At 46.3% G+C, this 13,517-nt stretch overlaps 2 protein-coding genes across 4 annotated transcripts in view; one reads left to right on the top strand and one right to left on the bottom strand.

The window, feature by feature from the left end:
• Nucleotides 1–13,517, top strand: part of LOC140208589 (uncharacterized) — a 180,454-nt gene that overhangs the window by 120,072 nt on the left and 46,865 nt on the right. The window lies entirely within an intron of this gene.
• LOC140208601 (uncharacterized) overlaps nucleotides 1–13,517 on the bottom strand; it is a 397,399-nt gene that overhangs the window by 345,141 nt on the left and 38,741 nt on the right. The window lies entirely within an intron of this gene.

Below are 13,517 nucleotides of genomic sequence, written 5' to 3'. Positions count from 1 at the left end.
CAATGGCAATAGCGCAGCTCCTGGAGCGTTGTTTTTCAGCGGTGGGGAGCTCCTACGCCGGTGGCGCTGTGGGGAGCTCCGACACTGGTGGCGCTGAGGGGAGCTCCGACCACTGGAGGCGCTGTGGGGAGCTCCGACACTGGTGGCGCGGTGGGGAGCTCCTACGCCGGTGGCGCAGTGGGGAGCTCCGACACTGGTGGCGCTGAGGGGAGCTCCGACCACTGGAGGCGCTGTGGGGAGCTCCGACACTGGTGGCGCCGTGGGGAGATCCGACACTGGAGGCGCTGTGGGGAGCTCCGACCACTGGTGGCGCCGTGGGGAGCTCCAACGCTGGAGGCGCTGTGGGGAGCTCCGACACCGGTAGCGCTGTGAGGAGCTCCGACACCGGTGGCGCTGTGGGGAGCTCCGACCCCGGTGGCGCTGTGGGGAGCTCCGACACTGGAGGCGCTGTGGGGAGCTCCGACACCGGTGGCGCTGTGGAGGAGCTCCGACCCCGGTGGCGCTGTGGAGGAGCTCCGACCCCGGTGGCGCTGTGGGGAGCTCCGACACCGGAGGCGATGTGCAGACCTCCGACCACTGGTGGCGCTGCGGCGAACCTCCCGCTAAACGCAGTCGTTGTGCCGACCGCAGCCGTCGCCGGCGGTTCTCCTGTTCAGGCGGCGGTGAGGAAGGACCGATCCCGCTTTTGTGTAAATTGGGGGCTGACTGCAGTGCGAAGGGGCCGGGACCGACTTCTGCTGGACGGCTGGAGGCTCCGGGCTCTCCGGTCCCGCAGCCCCGATTTTAGCTTTGCACCCGAGCCCGGGTGGTGGGATCAGTTAGTTGTTGTTCCCAGGCTGGGAGAGGGTTTGGGGCGAAGGGTATCTGTCTGTGTGTGGGTAGAGGTTATGGGTGGACTTGTGGGTGTGGGGTGAGTGGAGGGAAGGGTGTGGGACCGTAGTCGGGTGGGGTTGCTGTTGTGAGGAACTGGGATGATCGGACGTTCCGTGACCCGGGTCGGTCAAATAAAGTTGTAAACGGGAGGATCTGCTCCGTTGTATCGGACGCTCGGGCATCCTTTCAATGAGCAACAATCTCTTTTCAAATTCATCACTGTCTAATCTTGCTGTTAACATCGTGTTTGTTACAAAGCCCCAGAGTCTGGGAACAGCTGTCACAGTTATGGGCTGTTGGTGCAGACTGGGATGGCGGTGGGGTGTCAGTGACCTCTGTATCAGAGAAAAACACGGGTTTGTACAGCCGCTTGTGAGATAAATGTCCTTACAGTGGATTCGGATCTGGTGGGATATCTGGAGTTTGGAAGGGGAAAGGGAGAAAGGAAGGGGCTGAAGTGGGAGAGTTTTAAGCAGTGAAACATAGTCCGGGGTGGAGGAGTACAGGAGCTGTCTGAGAGATCGTTTTAATTGTTTTTTATATAATCTCACAGATGGTGACCGAGGAAGAAGCTTTTTGAGGGAGGATACCCAGAGATCAGCAGGTCACACAAGGTATCAAGAGAATGACAGTGATGTGATGTCCTGTGTCATGAGTATAGACAGTCATCTCAAGTGAGGAGTGTGTGTGGAGATGCAGTTCCACTGGGATCAGTGAAGTGTCCATCTATCTGGCTGAGTGTACAATCTTTGGGATTCACTGCCCCGAGGGCGTGAAGGCTGGGTGCATCTGAGGTGGAGAGAGATAAGTATTTAAGGGAGTGAGGGGGATGGCCACAAAAGTACAGGTCAGAAACGGCCGTGTTAAACAATCATAAGATCATGAGATACAGCAGGAGAATTCTTCCTCATTTCTGGTCTAAATTGATTTCCGTCTCATCTGAGAGTCTGCCCCCTGGCCCTGGGCTCTGCACTATGGGAAACACCCTCTCACATCCTCTCTATCTCGGGTTTTACAGTATTCAGGAACTTACAAACTCCAGCGGGAACAGGCACAGAAACATCAAACACCATGAGCTGTGATCTTGTTAGGTAGCCTCATGTGCAGCACCTTGTTAAAGACCATCTGAAAATCTGAACAAACAGCATCCACTGCCTCTCCTTTGTCTGTCCTGCCTGTTGTTTCATCAGAGAATTCCAACAGATCTGTCAGGCAAGATTTCTCCTGAAGAAAACCATGCCTACTTTGGCCGTACTGTATTATGCACCTCCAAGTACCCTGAATCCTCATCGTTAATGGACTCCAACATCTCCCCACCTACTGAGGTCAGACTAACTGTCCTATAATTTCCTTTCTTATCCCTCCCTCCCCTCTTAAAGAACGGAGTGGCATTTGCAACTTTCTAGTTCGCCATAACCATTCCCAAATCTAGTGATTCTTGAAAGATCATTACTCATTCCTTAAGAGAAACATGAGGGGGAATTTCTTCACTCAGAGGCGGTGAGGTTGTGGAATGGGGTGCCAGAGCAAGTGGCAGGTTCGATTTCAACATCTCAGAGAAGATTGGATGGGTTCATGGATGGGAGGGGGGAATATGGTCCCAGTGGAAGTTGCTGGAACTCAGCAGATTGATGGGTTGGTACAGACTAGATTGGCCAAATGGCATTATTCCATGCTGTCGTGCTCTATGTCTTTAATGTCTGCACAAACTCTTCAGCTCCCTCTTCCTGAACCCTTGGGTTTACACCATTTGGCTGGGAGTCTTATCTACCTTCAGACCTTCCAGCTTCCAAAGCACATTTTCTCCTCTGTAATAGCACCTATTCTCACTTCTGCCCCGATATTCTTGAGGTCTTGGCATTTTTGGGGGAAAAAAAGATGCAAAGTCAGGGTAAGGGATGTAGAGGGGACAGGGGAGGAAGAAGTCCAAGGTGGGAGGTCATGGGTGAAACTGGAGATGGGGAGGGGTGAAGTAATATACCCAAGGATAAAGTTTTCCTCAACGAAACCAGGATTGAGCACTCCATGCCGCCGTGTGTAAGACTAATAAGAAGTACACAATACTAAAGTTAAATGAAAGCACTATCCAGAAAAATGAAGAAATGGTCACTATGGAAGATCAAGTTATCCATTCATGTCCCTCCATAGAGACATCCTGCGATCTGAGCAGACAGATTCCGCGCAAACTGAGAAATGATTATGCTTTGCGATGCCTGCACCTCAAGTTTTACCAGCTGGAGCTGAGAAACAATAATTATTATAGGTTGACAAACTCTCTGTAGACGGACGATCGCTGGACATAAAGTCTTGGCCTCCAGAACTGCGCGTGGCAATGAATTCCACAGATCCACCACCCTCTGTCTAATCTCACCTTCGTTCCAGAAGGACGCCCCTCTGTTCCGAAACAGTTTCCTCTGGTCCTAGACTCTCCCACCATGGGACATACCAGTCTACTCAGGTCTTTCAACATTCGATAAGTTTCAATTATATCACCTTTCATTCTTTTGAATTTCAGTGAATACGGGCCCAGAATCATCAAAGGGTCTTCACAGGACAAGACATTCAATCCTTTAGACTCTCTCCAGTCTTAGCCCATCCTTTCTAAGATAAGGGGTGCAAAACTGCTTACAATAATCTAAGTGAAGCTTCACCAATGCTTTATAAAGCCTCAACATTAAGTTCTTGCTTTTATATTCTAGTCCTCCTGAAATCGCATTTGGCCTCACTGCCGCCTCAACTTATAAATTATCCTTTAGGGAATCCTGCACAAGGGCTCCTAAGTTTAGACTATTTAGAAAATAGTGTACCCCAGTATTTCTTTTCCCAACGTGCATGACTATACGCTTCCCTACACGGTATTCCATCTGCCATATTTACACCCATTCCTTGAATCGTCAAAGTCCTTTTACAGCCTCTCTGCCTGGTCTTTTATAGCCTCTTTTATAGCCTCTCTGCCTGGCCCTCCAGCTATCTTGATATCATTGGCAAACTTTCCAATAAAGCTATCAATTCTGCCATCCAAGTCCTGTGGAACATCACTAGTCACCGGCAGCCAAACAGAAAACGTCCCCTTTATTACTATCCTTTGCCAATCAGCCACTGTTTTATCCATACAATAATCTTTCATGTAATGTCATGGATTCATAACTTGTTAACTAGCCTCATGTGTGGCACCTTGTCAAAGACCTTCTGAAAATGCAGATGTACATCATTACCCGATTCTCCTTTGTCTAGCTTGTTTATAATGACTTCAATAAATTCAAAGAATTTCAATACACTTTCTAGGCAAGATTTTCCTGGAGGCAAACATGCTGAGTGCCGATTTTATCACGTGCCTCGAAATGCCCTGGAAACACATCCCCAACATCCGACTTCAATATCTACCCAACCAGTGAGGTCAGACGAACTGTACTAAAATTTCCGTTCTTCAATCTCTCTCCCTTCTTGAGTAGTGGAGATACATTTCCGAATTTGCAGTCTTCCGCAACCATACCAGACTCACTCCACTGATTCTTGAAACTTCATTGCTCATCCCTCCATAATCTCTTCAGCCACCTCTTCCAGAACTCTGGGATGTACACCATCTAGTCCAGGTGACCTATTTACCTTCAGACCTTTCTGTTTGCCAGGAACCTTCTCTCGAGTAACGACAACTTCACACACTTCTGACCACTGACATCTGGACATACAGCATCCCACTAGGTGCATCCACAATGAAGACTGGTGTGAAATACTTATTCAGTTCAGCCGCCATCTCCTTGTCACCCACCCTCCCCAGGCATCGTTTTCCCCCGGTCCGACATCCACTCTTGCCTCTTTTACACTTCATAGACCTGAAGAAACATTTGGTATCATCTTGTAACTTCGTATTCCATCTTTTCTTTCTTAATTAATTTTTTAGTTGCCTCTTGTTGGTTTATAAAAACTTCCCAATCATCTAGCTTCCCACCAATTTTTGCTCTGTTATATGCCCTCTCTCTGGCTTTTATGTTGGCTTTGCCTTCTCATTAGCCGTGGTTGTATGACGCTCTCTTTAGAATAGTCGTTCCTTTTTCAATGTATATATCCTGTGTCTTCCGAATTGCTTCCCGCATTTACAGCCTTTGATGCTTTACCGTCATCCCTGCCAGTGTTTTTTGTCTGTTATCAAATTTGGCCAATTCCCCTCTCATTCCTCTGTATTTGTCCTTATTCCACGGTTATATTGATAGATCTCACTTTAGCTTCTCCTTCTCAAGTTTCAGTGTGAATTCAATTATATTAAGATCATTCTCTCCTCAGGGTTCTTTTACCTTAAGTGCTCTAATTCGGTTCATTGCACAACACCAAATCCAGAATAGCTGATCCCCAGCTGGGCTCAACATGGTGAGCAGTGACCAGTGATGTGCCTCAGGGATCTGTTCTGGGACACTTACTCTTCATCATATTTATAAATGACCTGGATTAGGAAGTAGACGGATGGGTTAGTAAATTTGCTGATGACACAAAGGTTGGGGTTGTTGTGGATAGTGTGGAGGGCTGTCAGAGATTACAGCGGACATTGATAGGCTGCAAAACTGGGCTGAGAAGTGGCAGATGGAGTTCAACCCAGATAAGTGTGAGATGGTTCATTTTGTTAGGTCAAGTATGATGGCAGAATGTAGTATTAATGGTAAGATCTTGGCAGTGTGGAGGATCAGAGGGATCTTGGGGTCCGAGTCCACAGGATGCTCAAAGCAGCTGCACAGGTTGACTCTGTGGTTAAGAAGGCGTACGGTGTATTGGCCTTCATCAACGGTGGAATTGAATTTAGGAGCCGAGAGGTAATGTTGCAGCTATATAGGACCCTGGTCAGACCCCACTGAAGAGTACTGTGCTGAGTTCTGGTCGCCTCACTACAGGAAGGATGTGAAAGCCATAGAAAGGGTGCAGAGGAGATTTACAAGGATGTTGCTTGGATTGGGGAGCATGCCTTATGAGAATAGGTTGAGTGAACTTGGCCTTTTCTCCTTGGAGCTACAGAGGATGAGAGGTGACCTGATAGAGGTGTATAAGATGACAAGAGGCACTGATCATTTAGGGCAGTCAGAGGCTTTTTCCCAGAGCTGAAATGGCTGCCACAAGAAGGCATGGGTTTAAGGTGCTTGGGAGTAGGTACAGAGGAGATGTCAGGGGTAAGTATTTTACTCAGAGAGTGGTGAGTGCGTGGTATGGGCTGCCGACGATATTCCAGATAACTGTGTATCAAGAGTCCCGATGAAGGGTCTTGGCCCAAAACATTGATTCCCATCGATAGATGCTGCCTGACCTGTTGAGCTCCTCACATACATTGTCTTGTTGCTCTAAACTTCCAGCATCTGCTGTATCTCTTGTGTCCCATATACTGGTACGTTTCTGGAAAGGAGACATAGGTAGGCAGAGAGGGTGCTGTGGCTGTGTTGGTAAAAAGTCAAATCAAATCAAATCATCAGAAAGGTGGCGTAGGGTTGGAAAGCAAACATTAAAAAAAAATCACCCAACAGTCTGATAGAATTTCTAAACTATCTATTTTCATCAAAAATAAACATGATTATATGAGTATAATGAGTATATATGAAAGTCTGATAAAAAAAAACACAGGCCAGAAAACTTAATTGAGAAGCCAACTCAGAAAAATGTATTACCACTATGGAAGAAATAACTAACCAGTGGAATGAGTATCACCCTCCATGGGAGACATCCCAATGATCTGAGCAGATGAAATGGTGACAAGGAAGCATCGAGCCCCTGACTGAGAGTTGGAGACCTCTTCCCTGAAACAGAGGGATTCCTCGCAGAAATACAGGCCAAGGTGGTTAACAAAGAAAATAAATCAAAAATGCATACAATACAAACAAGCAAGGTGATTAATGCAGAAAATGCCAAGAGAAACCAGACACAGTCCAACACATTCTGGGATCCTGCAGCAGTTGAACTCAATCGGATTACGTACACAGGTACAATCAAATAGCAAATATCATTCACTAAAACCTTGCTTTAAAATATAAACTTATGAATGACCACCGTAACTTCATAAAGGCACCATAAATTCAAGCCTGATCCGGTTTTAGAGTCAAAATCTCACAATTTATATGATAGTCAATACATTATTTCAGATAGGACAATCCATAATAACCATCCAGATATAATATTACAGGATAACCAAGCAGGAACAACTCCCTCAATAGATAAAACCATTCCCAACACACACATGTTCCTCGACCAGTGGAGCACCTCACCACAGGCATTGTTTCTGTCATCAGTCAGACAACCAAATTACTTTCTCTGTCAATCAGCTTCCAAATGTTGCTACTCTGTCATTTATTGCACACCCTGCTGCTGATTCCCTTCTCCTCATCATACGTTCTTACCCCGACCATCGTCCAGAGCCCCAAACTCTGCCCTGTGCAGACTCGCCTCTGGTTTCTGACCCTGCTCCGTTCAACATCCAACTAATGGTTTCTCATTCTGTTTTCAGTCTTGAGAGGACAGTGGCTTTTTCTAACAACCCTGGCAGCTATGTAGGATGCTGGTCAGAACCCACTTGGAGTACTGTTCTCAGTTCTGGTTGCCTCACTACAGGAAGGATGTGGAAACCACAGAAGGGGTGCAGAGGAGATGTACAAGGATGTTGCCTGGATTGGGGGTGGGGGGGACATGCTCTCTGAAGACAGGTTGAGTGAACTCGGCGTTTTCTCCTTGGAGTGAAGAAGGATGAGAGGTAACCTGACAGAGGTGTATAAGATGATGCGAGGCATTGATCGTGTGGATAGCCAGGGGCTTTTTTGCCCCAGGGCTGCCACAAGAGGACACAGATTTAAGGTGCTTGGGAGTAGGTAGAAAGGAGATGTCTGCAGTAAGTTTTTATGCAGAGAGTGGTGAGCGCCTGGAATGGGCTGCCGACGACAGTGGTGGAGGTGTATACGATCAGGTATTTTAAAAGACTTTTGGATTGGTACATGGAGCTTAGAAAAGCAGAGGGCTATGGGTAACCCTAGTAATTTTTAAGGTAGGGGCAGGTTTGGCAAAACTTTGTGGGCTGAAGGGCCTGTATTGTGCTGTAGGTTTTCTATGTTTCTTTGTTAATCCTTCAGAAGCAGGGAAAATGACCCATAATGTGGAAATAAGAAGGTGAACTACCAATGTCATTCTTCCTCAGCCCAGGGATTTGAGGGGTGAAGAACATGTCAGCTAGAACTGCAGTCAATTTGACTTCTTCAGTCTGCAGAAAATTCAAGGGGAACCCCTTCAGCCACACAGTGGTGACTGTTTGGAACCCATCACCACAGGGAGAGCAAGAGGGGAACAACAGGGGAGGATTTAAAAGGACTATTGTGGAACAGAATCACTGGCAGGGTCCAGCCGGCCTGAGTTGACTCATTACTGTACACTAGGTGCATTATAAATTCACTAAGTACCAGAGACAAGAATTCAAACAGAACTGATTTATTTGCCTCAGATCCAGGATATTAAACAACAGTCCCATTAAAGGTGAATGTGCAGCAGAAGAAACTCCTCCCATGCCCAGTGACCAGGGTGCAGAAATGGGTGGGGTGAGCAGCAGCAATAATTGCAGAGTTCAGCACCGACAGTCACTCTCGAAATTGCAATCAGCAACGGTGATGGACAAATACCCAGCAAGCAGCTTATTCAAGCTTTCGCCCCAGTGTGAACCCGGCAGTGTGTCACAAGGTTAAATGACTGAGTGAATCCCTTCCTACATTCACAGCAGGTGAACGGTCTCTCCCCAGTGTGAACTCAATGATGCACATTTGATGGAGATGGCTGAGAGAAACTCTTTCCAATGTCTGAACAGGTGAAAGGCCTCGATCCAATTTGAACTCGTTGGTGTCTCTGCAGGTGGAATGACCGAGTGAAACCCTTCCCGCAGTCTGAGCAGGTGAATGGCCTCTCTCAAGTGTGAACTCTCTGATGTACCTTCAGTTTAGATGATGAAAGGAATCCCTTCCCGCAGTCTGAGCAGGTGAACGGCCTCTCCCCAGTGTGAACTCGCTGATGTACCTTCAGGTTAGATGACCAAGTGAATCCCTCCCCACAGTCAGAGCAGGACTGATGATTGAGTGAATCACTTGCTCCAATTCTTCAGTATCTGGACAGAGACAGAAAAACTGGCGTATTGTTTTCAAGATTCCTGTAGAGAGATTCCTTGTCGTTTTTAATCTGTAAAAAGATTTACAAAATCCATCAATGGGTGAAGGACATTTCAGATGAGATCACTTGAGTTGCCAAGGTGTGAACTGACTTCACACTGTTACAGTAAGGATCAACCCAAGTTGGAAGGAGAAATCATCTTCTAACTGGGCACAGTGTTGGTATCCGGAATCAAACTGCCTGATGCTCTTCCTGTCTCAATAAGAATGGGGCATTTCTGCCATCTCAAATCTCTGACTTGGCTCAGTTTGACTCTCTCTATTGGTATTATTCCCTGTTCCCACTGAGCTGTATGGGTGCCTGGCCCCAAAGGAACTGAAACACTCTCACACAAATAGCCTTTGTTGACCTGCAGCTGGGACCTTCTTTTATGCACTGTTAATTTAAAGTGCCGCAGTTTTAACGCCATATAAAAATTTGCTGCTGAGATGAATGGTTGGTCTGTTAAAAGGAATTAGAGTGAATATTAGTATTATTTCAGGTTCTTGTCACAGTCATAGAAAAGTACAACACAGAAACAGACCCTTTGGCCCATCTAGTTTGTGCTGAACTATTTAAATGTTTTATTCCCATATCCCTACCATCCAGGTACCTACACAAACCTCTTAAATGGTGAAACTGAGCTCGCATTCACCACTTCTGCTGGCTGCTCATTCCACACCTGGATGACCATCTGTGTGAAAAAGTTTCCCCTCATGTTCCCCTTCACGTTTCACCTTTCATCCTTAACCCATGGCCTCTGGTTGTAGTCCCACACCATCTCAGTGGTTAAAGCCAGCTTGCATTTACCCTATCTATAACCCTCATAATTTTGGTACAATTCCATCAAATCTTCCCTTAATCTTTTACATTCCAAGGAATAAAGTCCTGACCTGTTCAATCTTTCCTTATAACCAAGTCCTCCAGACGTAGCAATATCCTTCTGAATTTTCTCTGAACTCTTTCAACCTCTTTTACTTCTTTCCTCTAGGTAGGTGACCAAAACTGCACAAAATAGTCCCAAGTTACGCATCACCAATTTCTCATACAGAGTCAACATAGCATCCATCTCCTGTACTCAGTACATTGGCTTATGAAGGCCAATGTGCCAAAATCCTTCTTTCTCCAGCAACTTTTGCGTCACCACAGTACACACAGGTAACAACAGTTTCTGTATTGTACATAAATATTTCCCCTGAACCCTCCCCCAGGTGACTGACGGTGGTGAACTCAGTGATGGCAATGCCAATGAATATGAAGGGAAGGGCAGTAGTCTGTCTCATTGGAGTCTGGCACATTTGTGATGTGAAAGCTACTTGTTGCCCAGGACAAGGTGTTGGATATCATTATGGATCCAGAGAGAATGGGTTAAACATGTTCTCACGGGTAGAAAAGTCCAGAACAAGAGGAGGTAGAACAAGCAACGCACACAAAATGCTGGAGGAACTCAGCAGGCCAGGCAGCATCTATGGAAAAGAGTACTAATGCTGAGTTCCTCCAGCAATTTGTGTGTGTTGCTCGGATTTCTAGCATTTGCAGATTTTCTCTTGATTGTAATTGGAGGCAGAACAAAGGTGATTTTCTCAACAGCTGATGTGAAAGATTTTGTGCCTTTCTCCGAGTTCCCGATCCTTGCATTTAGACAGCTGGAGCTCAGCTCTGTCTGAGAGATCCATCGGTTCCCATTCCCTCATCAGCCGGAAGCTCCCCGGGGCCCGTATAGTGATCGAGAGAGAAAGGGAAGAATCGGTGTTGGAAAAAGTCCGACCAGAGAATCGTTCTTACCTGCAACTTGGACCTCCCGAGGCCGGTTGTGTACTGCGCGCATGCGTGATATTCGGGAACATCGGCAACCCTGACACCAGCGCATTCAATCGGTGAGTCAGCGACTGCGAAATTTAAACGCTGGGCTTTCTGGGTAATCACGACGCCATTAAAAGTGTCTGCAAGCACCGGTTCCATGCCCATGGATCAGTGTTTGTATGTACAAAAAACTCAGCACCTGTTTTAATGCAGACAGCAACTCCCATAAACAATATACTGAATATCAACAGGCATTCCCTGTGTTTCATGCCAAAGTAAAACCCTCTTACAATGCAGATATAAAAAACAAGAGATTCTGCAGTTGCTTGACATGTACACACACAAACACACACACGCAAAATGCTGGAGCAACATTCTGGACCGAAGGGACTGTAATGTGCTGTAGATTCCTGTGATTCTATGTAATTCAGCGGAAGTCTCTTCTCCCAGGGAGTGGTGACTTGTTCCAACCTGTCATCACATGGAGAGTGAGAGCTGAACGGCAGGGAAAGATTTTAAAATACCTGTGCACCGACAGTTTCGCACTGGGATTCGGCCGTTCATCTGCTCCGTGTGTGCGAAATGACTCATTCACTTAATCCACTTTATGATGCTCCGGTGAGTTTACAATAAAATAGAGGTCACATTTCTGTCCGGAGTGAGCAAAAAGGTTTACTCAATCATCCCAGCTGGTGCAACGCCAGCAACTTCACATCAGGGAGGAACTTCAAATCAGCTCTATGTTAAATATTTAACCATCGAGGTAACTGAGGGACTGTTAGAAACATAGAAAATAGGTGCAGGAGTAGGCCCTTCGGCCCTTCGAGCCTGCACCGCCATTCAGTATGATCATGGCTGATCATCCAACTCAGAACCCTGTACCTGCCTTCTCTCCATACCCCCTGATCCCTTTAGCCACCAGGGCCATATCTAACTATCAATCCCCCTCTCCATTATATAATCAGTTCAACATGACTTGCCTTTCATAAGTCTATTTTTTCTGTTATTGTCACACTTTGTCGAAGTGTTAGTTCTGAGACTGATTATCATTTGCAAGGCTTTCCTACACTGAGGTTAATCTGCCTGATCTAGGATTGCTAGATTTATCCTTGCATCTCTTTTGAGCAAAAATACTGTATATCCTATTCTCTTGTCCTCAGATGCACCCCAAAGCTGTAGATGTTGGACCACAACTTCGCAGTTTCCTCACATACAATCTATCTGTACCAGATGATTTATCCACATTCAGTTCAGCTGGCATTTATGGCAAATCCTCTTTTTCAACATCTCCCCAGAACAGAGCCTCATCTTCCTTTTCTGTTACTGTCAAAATCTGCAGTTCTTGCGGCTGCTCATCGCACCCAGGACTGAACCCGAGTCACTGAGCATTGGAGGAGTCAGTTCTGCTGATGTTAGCCCTAAACTAGAGTGGTGTTTAATATTATGGATCTGTGAAAGACAAATTAGTTCTGTATCAAATCCCGTGTCTCAGGTACTTACTGTCTCTACCACACTCACGATGTACAGTAGAGAGGCCACTCGGCCCATTTAGTTCCTGCCCATGTTTCTGTTCCATATCAGTATATCACAATCTATCCCTGCCATTTCCCTCTCACTCTCCCTGTGATGACAGGTTACAACATGTCACCACTCCGTGGGATAGGAGATTTCCCTTGAATGTCATAGAATCATAGAAATCTACAGCACATTACAGACCCTTCGGCCCACAGTGTTGTGCCGACCATGTAACCTACTCTAGAAACTGCTTAGAGTTACCCAACCGTATAGCCCTCTATTTTCATAAGCTCCATGTACCTTTCTAAGATTCTCTTACAAGACTTCATTGTATCCACCTCCACCACCGTCGCTGGCAGTGCATTCCACACAAACACCACTCTTTGTTTAAAAAAACTTAGCTCTGACATCTCCTCTGTACCTATTTCCAAGCAGCTTAAACCTATGCCCCATCGTGTTATGCATTTCAACCCTGGGAAAAAGCCTTTGGCTATTCACACGACCAATGCCCCTCATCATCTTATTCACCTGCAAGAAATTTTCTGCATGCTTTTCTCCAGGCTGAATAAGATGATGAGCTCACTGTGGTTTTAACGTTCTTCAGGGCTCTGGACTAAGGTGCTGAAGCTCCTTCTTCCCTGCTCTTTTCAACGTTTTGGGTCATTTTCACTAATTTCAAAGGACTGTGTCTCAGACAGCTGGGTTGTTGCAATGTGCCTCTAAAGTCTGACAGTAGACGAGCAAGTGAGTCATTGATGGAGCAGAGTCAGAAAACAAAGAGTTGTCAGCCTGATTCAGGGCTTTGGGGCTCCAGAAAGAGATGGGACTTAGAGTTTATAAGGAGGAGGAGGAAGAGAAATCAGGCCGGCAGGATGTGGCTACAAATGAAAGATCAGGGACATTTTGAAACAGTTTGCTTGGGAAAAAAAGTGTTTAATTTCTGCAAATTAATGGTGGAAATCAACAGATCAGGCAGCAAATGTGGAGTGGAGACAACGTTTAGGCTGAGCCCCTTCAGCATACCGAGACTGTGTACTCCTCTGCTTAGTTGCTGCTTGAACTGCAGAGTTCCTCTAGCACTTTGTGTGTGTGTGTGTGTGTCTCTGTACTGTATTTCCAGCAACTGCAGAATCTCTTGAGTTTTATATCTACATTTGTAAGAGGATTGTACTTTGGCA

This window comes from Mobula birostris, chromosome 13 (assembly GCF_030028105.1).
Source record: "Mobula birostris isolate sMobBir1 chromosome 13, sMobBir1.hap1, whole genome shotgun sequence".
Lineage (NCBI taxonomy): Eukaryota > Metazoa > Chordata > Chondrichthyes > Myliobatiformes > Myliobatidae > Mobula > Mobula birostris.
This window is presented reverse-complemented; position numbering and strand designations above follow the sequence as displayed.